This window comes from Patella vulgata, chromosome 9, assembly GCF_932274485.2.
Source record: "Patella vulgata chromosome 9, xgPatVulg1.2, whole genome shotgun sequence".
NCBI lineage: Eukaryota > Metazoa > Mollusca > Gastropoda > Patellidae > Patella > Patella vulgata.
The window spans coordinates 19,953,809-19,963,700 of NC_065887.2; the positions used below are offsets into that span (position 1 = coordinate 19,953,809).

The 9,892-nt window shown below is 35.0% G+C and overlaps 1 long non-coding RNA gene across 1 annotated transcript; it reads left to right on the top strand.

The window, feature by feature from the left end:
- Positions 1-384: 384 nt before the first annotated feature.
- LOC126832294 (uncharacterized) lies at positions 385-4,636 on the top strand. The gene is made up of 4 exons (XR_007684651.2): positions 385-613; positions 1,720-1,803; positions 2,777-2,901; positions 4,160-4,636. It is a non-coding gene; the product is annotated as an uncharacterized LOC126832294 (long non-coding RNA).
- Positions 4,637-9,892: the final 5,256 nt, after the last annotated feature.

Sequence of the window (9,892 nt, forward strand, 5' to 3'; positions counted from 1 at the left end):
GACATTCGCGTGCTTTAAAAGGGCGCTTTCCTACAAACGAGATATGAATCCTCCGTCCATACCACATCCCAGCAAGAAATAAGGGCCAAGTGCCAAATCACTTCTAGATATTATCCGCCGTCACTTCTATACCATTTTATCATTTTTTAGAATATAATGCTCCGCCCACACCACATCCCAGCAAGAAATAGGGGCCAAGCCCCCCCCCCCTGCACTTATAGATGCTCTGTAGTCACTTATTTCAAATTGTTATCATTATAGAACATGTCCATGAATTTATAATATATATATATATATATATATATATATATATATATATATATATATATATTATTGTTCTATTATCATTAAGGTAGCGATTTTGCTGTGCAGTAAATACTATCTAAAGTTATATCATTGCACGTAGTTAGTTAGAACTGAAAATAATTTGTTTACGGTGGAGTATTGTACACGGTGAATACAAATATGAGTGAAAGAAACATGCCTCCTTTGTCTACAAATACGGTAGACTTAAGAAGTGATACGGCTACAAGACCAACGCAGGAAATGTATGATGCAATGATAAGTTCGCCCATAGGAGTTGACGTTTTTAAAGAAGATCCGACCGTTATAAGTGAGTTTATAAATTTTTAATGCTCAGAGTCCTCGACAGATTTATTAAAAAGAGTTCATACTTTCGTTTCTTTTCTATGTGGTTGATACTAACACTATACCGATAGGTCTAAGAACAACTAAAGCTAAATTTTGAAGAGAACCAAAAGTTAGTAAGGAAGTAGTTAGATCCACACGTTATGTAAGCCAACCAACCAACACATATGTTATTCGGGACCAAATCTTTTTCTTCCATTTGGCAAGATATAAAAATAACGAAAATGTCTTTAAAGACCCAGCAAGCGATTTTGAACGTATTCCCGTTATATCGGGGTGAGGGGGGGGGGGGAAATGGTTAACACGCACGTGTTGCATCATAAGGATAAGGTCTGTCATTAAGTAAAGTAGCGTTGTTTCGATTTCCCGCTAGTACGTTTCGAAGTTTTGAAGCACGCACATACTTTGGTATAGTTATGTATGGAACTCCCAACAGGCTCAAAATCAAGTTAAACTGAAATATTAACTGTTACGTTGACTTAAAGATCAGTATAATTAAACCTGGTCGTCTGATATTCAGACATCGAATAAATCACTTAATTATAGAATTTATAAGACGGAACTTCAATTAGAAGGGTATATTATTTCATCGCCAAACTATATTAAATATACTTTTATAAGATATTGAACATGTAACCATAATAAACTCCCAATTGATTTCGGGAGATGGTTGAATGTAGATTTTGAACACGTAATTTGGCCTTTCTGTGATTTAAATACAGTTGGCGATGCATATTTCATTACAGAACGCGAAAAATATATGTCTAGATATTACTATATAAGACCTAATACTATTAAATAATATGAACTTTTTAATCCAAACAAGCAACCAATCAAATTATGTATGTTCTTAAAGATAATACTGAACACATTCTTTTTAGCTTGGCTAAATAACCGCCCACTCATATGTCATGTATATGATCTGAGTTTTAAAGAGAGTTCTGTTCTTTTTCTTCTTCTTCTTCTTCTTCTGCTGTAGGACAATATTATATATATTAGATTATCTTATACACACATGAAGTGCTCACATTCGTAAATGCATCTACAGGATAAACGTTTTTATGATTTTAGAATTACAAGAAAAATGCGCTAAATTATTTGGTAAAGATGCTGCGTTGTTTGTTGCTTCTGGAACGATGGGTAACCTTATTTCAGGTAAGTGCATGTTAGTTAATCTGGTCTTGGGAAGGAAATGTATACACTTAGGCTGTGATTTAGCCCCGAAAATCGTTTCATCTCGTCCCAGCAAATTCCGGGTGAAAATCTGACGCTTTGTTACACGATTTAACCAGTAGGCCGTCACTGTCGCATACTTTTCTGTTCCGATGCATTGCACAATACGTCTTGCACCCGAATTACGTCTCGAACTATATTTGTCAAGTGTAGCCATAATCGGGTGAAAAAATCAAATTCTAAGCCAATCAGAAACCATAAAAGCAAAGATCGTCATAGGTCAAGGGTCAATTGCCATAAATAGACCAGTGAATACCTTTTATGAGACGGAACACGTTGGATTGTTTACATTTGTCTGAGAGAATTTCTCTGCAAATATGCCGGGATTACTGGATAATATCACCTGTTAAATGTTGCATTGACACGGTAAAGACGACTTACCCCTGATCTGTGGCATAAATATGGCCAATAATTAGGAAATAGCACCAATGATTGATAGAGCCCGATGGCTTCGTACAGCTTTGGGAGGTGGAATGAGTCAAATAGGTGTTTTAGCTGGACCCGCCATAGTTGGATTAGATACGATATATCCTAAATTATATCTAGATCACCAGAGAACCAAACAAATAGCAACAGGTTAGTCGATATTTATCTGAGTCTCCCGTGTATAAAACAACTATATTTAAGGTTTTACTATGTGTGTTTAAAGTCTTTACAACGGTTATGGTCAAAACAAGGCCGCATCATCTATATTATTCTCTAAATTCTTTGGAGGGCCCTATTTCATTTAACTTCAATCTCGAATGAACCCAAGCCCGGAGATTAATTGCTTTCTTAATTAAAAGCTGAAGGATCAATTTTCGAAAATTTCACCGTGGATAAAGTCATGAGTAGTTAGATATAGTCCAAAAATTGCAAAAGACAATCAGCGACAATAAAGAACGTTGTTTTACAGCTATATATCAAAACAGTCATGGTGTGGTGCAGATTGATCTAGATGGAGTCCAAACGAACATTTTGTTGATTCATGTGAAGAAAACAAGTTTTGATGCCAATATGTTCTGTGATCGTTTATCCAAAGTATGTTAAACCTTTATATATCAGCTCTGCTATTATAATCCTAATATGTTATTCTCAAATTGTTTGGCAAATAATTCAATAATGTGCACTAATATATTGATGATGGATCCTTCCACAACTGGGAAATAGATGTTAAACTTTAAAGTTGGTTGCTAGAGACACCATGTAGGTGAGCTCAAGGCTCGTGGAACTCCGGCTATAGACTCTAACCTCCATATATATCATCGCTCTTGTGAATTTTGTATTAGTGATGGAATACTGTTATATAAACACGTCGTATTTAGAACACCACAGTTTTCCCCTAGTTTTTTTTATTATTAAACAAAACACAACGTGAAGTCGTGGAGTTAAGCTGTAGCACAGGATCACCAGGATCTATAGTGCTACAACTGTTACATTAATGAATCGCGATTAAATATCTATTAAATGTAACAATTGGCAAACAGATTGGCGTTAGTTGAGTATAATGTCATTACTATTTGTTTAAACTGTTGAGTTGCATTAATAAATCCTGATTATACATCTCTTAAATTTAACAAAATGACTAACAACTGGTTGTAAGTAGACTATAATTTCCAGTTTTGTTTAATCTATTATCTTTTATTAGTCTAAACACGAGTGTAACTATAGACGTTTACACTGTATTTTTCATTTTATTTTATTACATTTAGCAGATGACAAAGAACAATTTGTAGTTTATGTATTTACAATATTGTGTTTGGATGTACGTATTAGTTTGGCTGTTTACAATGTATTACATCTAACAGATGTAGTTGGACCAGTCTCAGTTTAATTGTGTTTATATTGGATTACGAACAGCAGGTGGTGTGATTCGGATATAATTTTGATTACAGATAACACATACAGAGTTAATACGTTTGCATTTGTTTATATTTATTATATGTAACAGACGAAAATTTTATATGTTTACATTCATTTATGTGTAGTAGATGTAACATTTGTTTATATTTGTTACATGTAACAGATGAAGTGTTTATATATTTACATTTGTTTATATTTAAATCATATAACAGACGAGAGTATACATTTACATTTGTTATATTTAGTGCATGTAAAATATGAAGATAATATATATTTACACGTGTTTATATTGATTACATTTAACAGATGAAAAACGTCCTGTGTTAATTTAATAATTCACTTTTAAAAAACCCAACTTTATGTTAGATTGTTTATACATGTGTTTATATCTATTACACGTAACGACAGTTGTTTTATGCATGGTTTATATTTACAGGTAACAGACGACGAGAGGCAAATATTAGAAGAAGATATATGCATACTTAGTCTACCGTTTTCTAATAAAACAGCAAGATTGGTACTTCATCATAACATTGATCAAAATAAAGTTGATAAAACAATCAAAAAACTGAAATATGTACTTAAAGAAATGGCTGATAAAAATAATTTATAATATAGTAGCAGAACTGTTCTATATGTATCCACATATACAGGAATAGTTAATTTGATATACTGTATATATAAATATATCAAAATTAAGAAGTAAATGTGGTTGATTTTGTATATTTTTATTTGATCTATTTATTTGATTTTTATTTGATTTTTATTTGATTTTCATATACTGTGTTTCTAACTTTTCACCAGTTGTTTTGGTTTGGTCGTGTCTTACCTTGCAATTCATAGAACGATGTGGAAATGTTTTTGATTTATGAATTAGGATTCGTGCAATGGATCATATCAGCAGGCCTGTAGCTAGCCCAAAAATGTTGGGGGGGGGGCAAGGGCTTCTGGGGACGCCGATGTACCTACACTTGACGGTCCACGGCGGATGGCACTGTGGCCGAATGGTTAGCGCATGCGCGCTGCATCACAAGCTCTGTCACTGAGTCAACTGGCATGGTTTCGATTTCCCTGTTGTATGTGACAAGGAGTAGGATCGTCTGTCCAACCTCGTCCGTTTTCCCCCCACTGCTAAAGACCCCTACGCGCAAGCGAATTATTGAAATAAAGTTGAACCATATGTGTCGAGTGGACGTTAAACTGGATTCGCCCCCCTCCTCTCTGAACGATGAAAAATCTAAAGCTATGTCAGTTGGAATCTCTAATAAATTTATAAATTAACAGAAAATAAATCAGGCGCAATGATCGACGTCTCTGTCAGCCTCAAACCCCTTGGTGTTGTTTTTTTTGAGTGAACACTCACTATGGAAACACACACACCTTTGCGCACACTGACCACTAAAAATGAGAGGGAATTAATATTGAGTACAATTACAGTAAATTACATTTATGAACATGTACATGTATATATAATTATGTATATTATTATTTTTTTAATGAAATACTATTCAAAAGTCACACAACACCGTATATCAGTTTACATGTTTATGAGTTTCTTTTAAATTAAAACGAGGATAGATATTGTTATATTATTTTAAAAAATTAAGCCATATTCTTTGTTTAATGTAATATTTAAAGGACATACAACACCGTATCAGTTACACGTTTATGGTGTCATTTAAAATTATAATGAGAGTAGATATTGTTATATTATTTGAAAAAATATACTTTCTTTTTTAATGTAATAATATTTAAAATACATACAACACCGTATATCAGTTCACATGTTTATGATCTTTATTAAAATTAAAATTAAGAGTAGATATTGTTATATTATTTTTGAAAAATAGGAAATTAGAGCACAGATTTTTATATCATTTGAAGATATGAAATCATATTCATAATAAACGGGTACAACGATCCGTTTTGTTAACAAATAAAGGGCGATTTTGTTCATGCACTGATTTTCAGATCATTAGGAATAGTTAGTCAAATAAGGGGTTACATTTAGTCGGTAAGTTGTTCTAAAGAACAGGCTCAACATCTTGATTGCACTTAAAGCATATAACATTAACTGGTGTAATGATTCTTTTAGTGGATTTTTAGGTTCTTCCTCACTCGACTGGATGGTCCACATGAAGTTTATCCCCGGACGCAAGAAATGAGACTATAATTCGCATCAAACTGTCAATATGTACAACACCCCCTATACATTGACTGCGGAAACTGTTTTTAAAGATTAAAGATTAATCGGTATTAAAGTCGCATAACCCATGGATACAAAGATATAATATGTTTATATTTTGGTTGGCTCATCGCCTAAGGCGCTGGCACACTAACTAGGTGAAGGTTCCTCGGGATTTTCTGGTTGCTTTCCCATGTCAGTGGCGCAAGACGTAGGGCCTGATAAAGGAAAGAAAGTGTAAGGTCTTTCGGGTTGGACGGAAGACCGAGGTCCCGTGTACACATTGGTGTGCACGTAAACGAACCCTTGGAATTAGAAATAAGTAGGTTGTAACACCTCTGTCAGAGCAAAGTGTATCTTATAGCACACTGCATGGTGTAGGCCTCCGTCCTCTTTAACCCTGTTGCCCTACAATGTATTGTTACATAAAGAGAAGTTTGTTGGTATTGAATATAGTGTTACTGGTGACGCCGTTTATCGGTGGTGAGTATACAACCTTCAAATATTTTGGACGGGACATTTTCATAATGATCTATTTTCACCTCGTTATACATTATTAAAACTCAATGAAACCCAACTAGGTGACACTTTTAGCCGCCTCGCCACGATTGTTACATGTTCCCATTTCAGAGATGATCCTACTAAAAGTAAGGTATTTATGGCACGGTTTGGAGCGTATTGAAAAATGGGACTATGTGGAGGGGGTGGGGGATGGCTGAATGGTTAGTGCGTGCGCGTTGTATCATAAGGTCTGTCATTGAATCAACTGGCGTGGTTTCGATTCCTCGGCTGTACGTGACAAGGAGTAGGATCGCCTGTCCAGCCTCGTGGGTTTTATCCGGGTCCCCTGGTTTCCCCCAACTGCTAAAGACCGCTATGCGCAAGCGAATTATTGAAATAAAATTGAGTGGACGTGAAACCCCATTTCTATCTATCTCTGAGACTTTGTGTGTCATGTGTACAAACTCCATTTTATTTAAACTGTTTCATATTTTCATTTTTTACCTTAGAATTGTCCTGTCATATTTTCATTTTTTACCATAGAATTGTGACCTGTATACTCCATTTTATTTAATAGATTTAGATAATATATAAGCATAAAAATAGTGATTTTCTGCATTTTTCCTCTGTTGAAAACCTTCTGATTTGTTTGAGAGAATTGATTAGTCTGGTTAGTAGAATGTTTGTCTGAAGGATACAGATTAATAAGTAATATAATATGTGGTAAATTTACGCGATCGTGAAGAAAATCGTTTTTGTTGTTATCTTTGTTGTTACAATTACCATATATGAAAACGCACCCATTGTGCTTCAGTATATCAATATTTCATAATAAAGAAAAAAAAAATATCACTTATGCTCAAAACTGAATTTTTTAATCTGCGAAAATAACTAATAAAAGGCCCATTCTTGGCTAAGAGTGGTGAAATAACCATGAGCATATTAATTTAATAGCTTCAAATGTATTTATTTTTCATATAGAGGATTATTTAGTCAGTGAAATTAACTTCTGCCTCTAAAGATCCAGTCATATCAATTTTCTGTACTCCATTTTGGCATTATTTGGGAGTTGACCTTTTTATAGTGGGTTTACGATTCAAAGATTTATATTTTACCCAGACAATAGCAAACATTATTACAGCAACAAAAACACCCACTCCAATGATACTACCATTAAGTAACCACTGATCATCCCCTGACTCTGAAATAAAAACTATAATGAAACAAACAAAGAATTTTTTTTTTAAAATAAAGGTTGATAATCACAGAAGAGGGCTTACCATGATTCATATACACCCGCCGGCAGTAGAGAAACAACAAGCAGACTTTTAAAAGATAGCGTGGAAATGGGCTGACACGACATCCAAGTTTCGACAGAAACGTATCCTAATAGGAAAAATTGAATGTCATTGAAATTTGATAAAAAGATTGAAAAACGGTCTTTAAAAACAGGCTCTATCAGGCTCACAGGGATTTCAGAAAAGGGGACATAACTGTGGTACGAGGGGTCACAGAACCTTGAAAATCTATAGAGTTCGTCCTCTCGTAAAATTTGAAAAAGGAGATCTGTTAAAAACTGTAGCTTATGTCGCGTTCAGAAATGAGGCGTATAACTCTGGTACGGAAAATTACGGCACACTGATTATTGATAGGGTTCGGCAATGATTCACACCAAATTCATATTTATTTATTTTTTTTTGGGGGGGGGGGGTAAAAACTGTAGCCTCTAATGTGCACATGATTTTCATCAAAGGAAGGGTATATATCCGAAACGGAAAGTCACACACAAGGCTATTTGCAAAGAGTTATAGCTGCGGAAACCATGGTCTTAGAACTTCGAATTTTATCTAATGGTTTGGATTGTTCGTACTTGGTTTTATTTTATTTATCTCATGATCTCAATGCTCCTCACCAAATTTGAATGACATCCATTAAAAGCTGTATCCTCTATTCCGTTCGGAAAGGGAGGAATAGCTCTGGCACAGTCGATCGCGGAACGCTGATAAATATCGCCAAGGCTCATCCTTCCATTACCAGAATGTATGACACGAAACTTTAAAAAGAGCAGTCGAAACCTATAGCCTTTATTGCGTTCACGAACCAATTGTTGACGGATGGACAGATGGACCGGACGACCGATAAGCCCAAACTATGTATCACACTTTGTAACATACCACATTAAAGATACATTACCGCGTACAAACTGGGTGATTTAATGGTATATATGAACTAAAAACATATTCAAACTAATTAATTTGTCAAACATTGTAATTGCGAAGGAATGCCCTGCTATAAAAATTCGATCAAACCAGGTCATGTTTACGTCACGTGACTTACCTCTCTTGGAAGTCAGAGGAGAATTCATTGCATACATAACACGATGTTGTATTTAATCGCTTACTATTTATTACAAATATCGAATCCTAATTAAATTCTCGGATTATCCACTACCCGCGTCTTTTTCCGTCATTTTTATCTCAGAAAGTGTTGTACGTCTAACTCTTCATAAAGTTTATCAACTTGTACATCAAGCGCTCAATGTTCGCGTGTGACCTTTGACATCACGCGTGCAGAAATTCCTAATCGTCGGGCTGTCGATTAGGGGAACCCTTACATTTTTGTCCTGTATACGCTCCACGAGTGTTTTTCGGGGAATCCAGTATCTTTCTAGTAAGATTGGATATCTCTACTTTCCATATATACCAAAATTGCCATACTTTTATTGGAAATAACCACCCGATAAATACTTTTCTGGGAACCCATCTTTACGTTGACAGTAATTCCGAAAAATACCATCGAATTAATCGGTTTCCTTTATGAACAATTTCATATTGCAAATTTGACTCTTTATGGTGTTCTTAAAATAGACAAAAGCCGCTGTGATTTATGCCATAACATTTCAACAATTATTGACGCGGACAGTTGGTAAGTATTATAATGTTACACAATGCAAAAACGAACGCCAGCAACTGCCAGCTACCATATTATGTTAGTTCCGAAATGACTCGCCCCCTCTCCCTCACTCTCTCCCCATATGTTAGTTCCGAAATGACACGCCCCTCTCCCTCTCCCTCTCTCTCTCTCTCTCTCTCTCATTATTTTGCCTCCAAAAACTCACCATGTTGTTTTTTATTTGATGTCGGTACAACGCAGAATCCGACAACTGCACCATAACAAACGACGTGATTACAATTGTAAAGAGTCTTTCTCTTTAGGGTTATCAAATCAACGACATCCATGCTGTAAAAACAATGTCCGGTATTACAACGTGTAAGTCCACAAATGGCATGAGAGTAAAGTGTTAGCCAGACTTTAAACTTCATTTTATTATATTAACACAATTTTTATGTGCATGTTTAAAGAATATACATTTACCTAAATCCGTGTCGTTCAAAGTAAAAGTTTCTTTCATCGAACGTTATGGCATATCCACCATTAGCCATGTTAAGGTCGTTCACTTTCTGCATTACAACAACAGGTTTT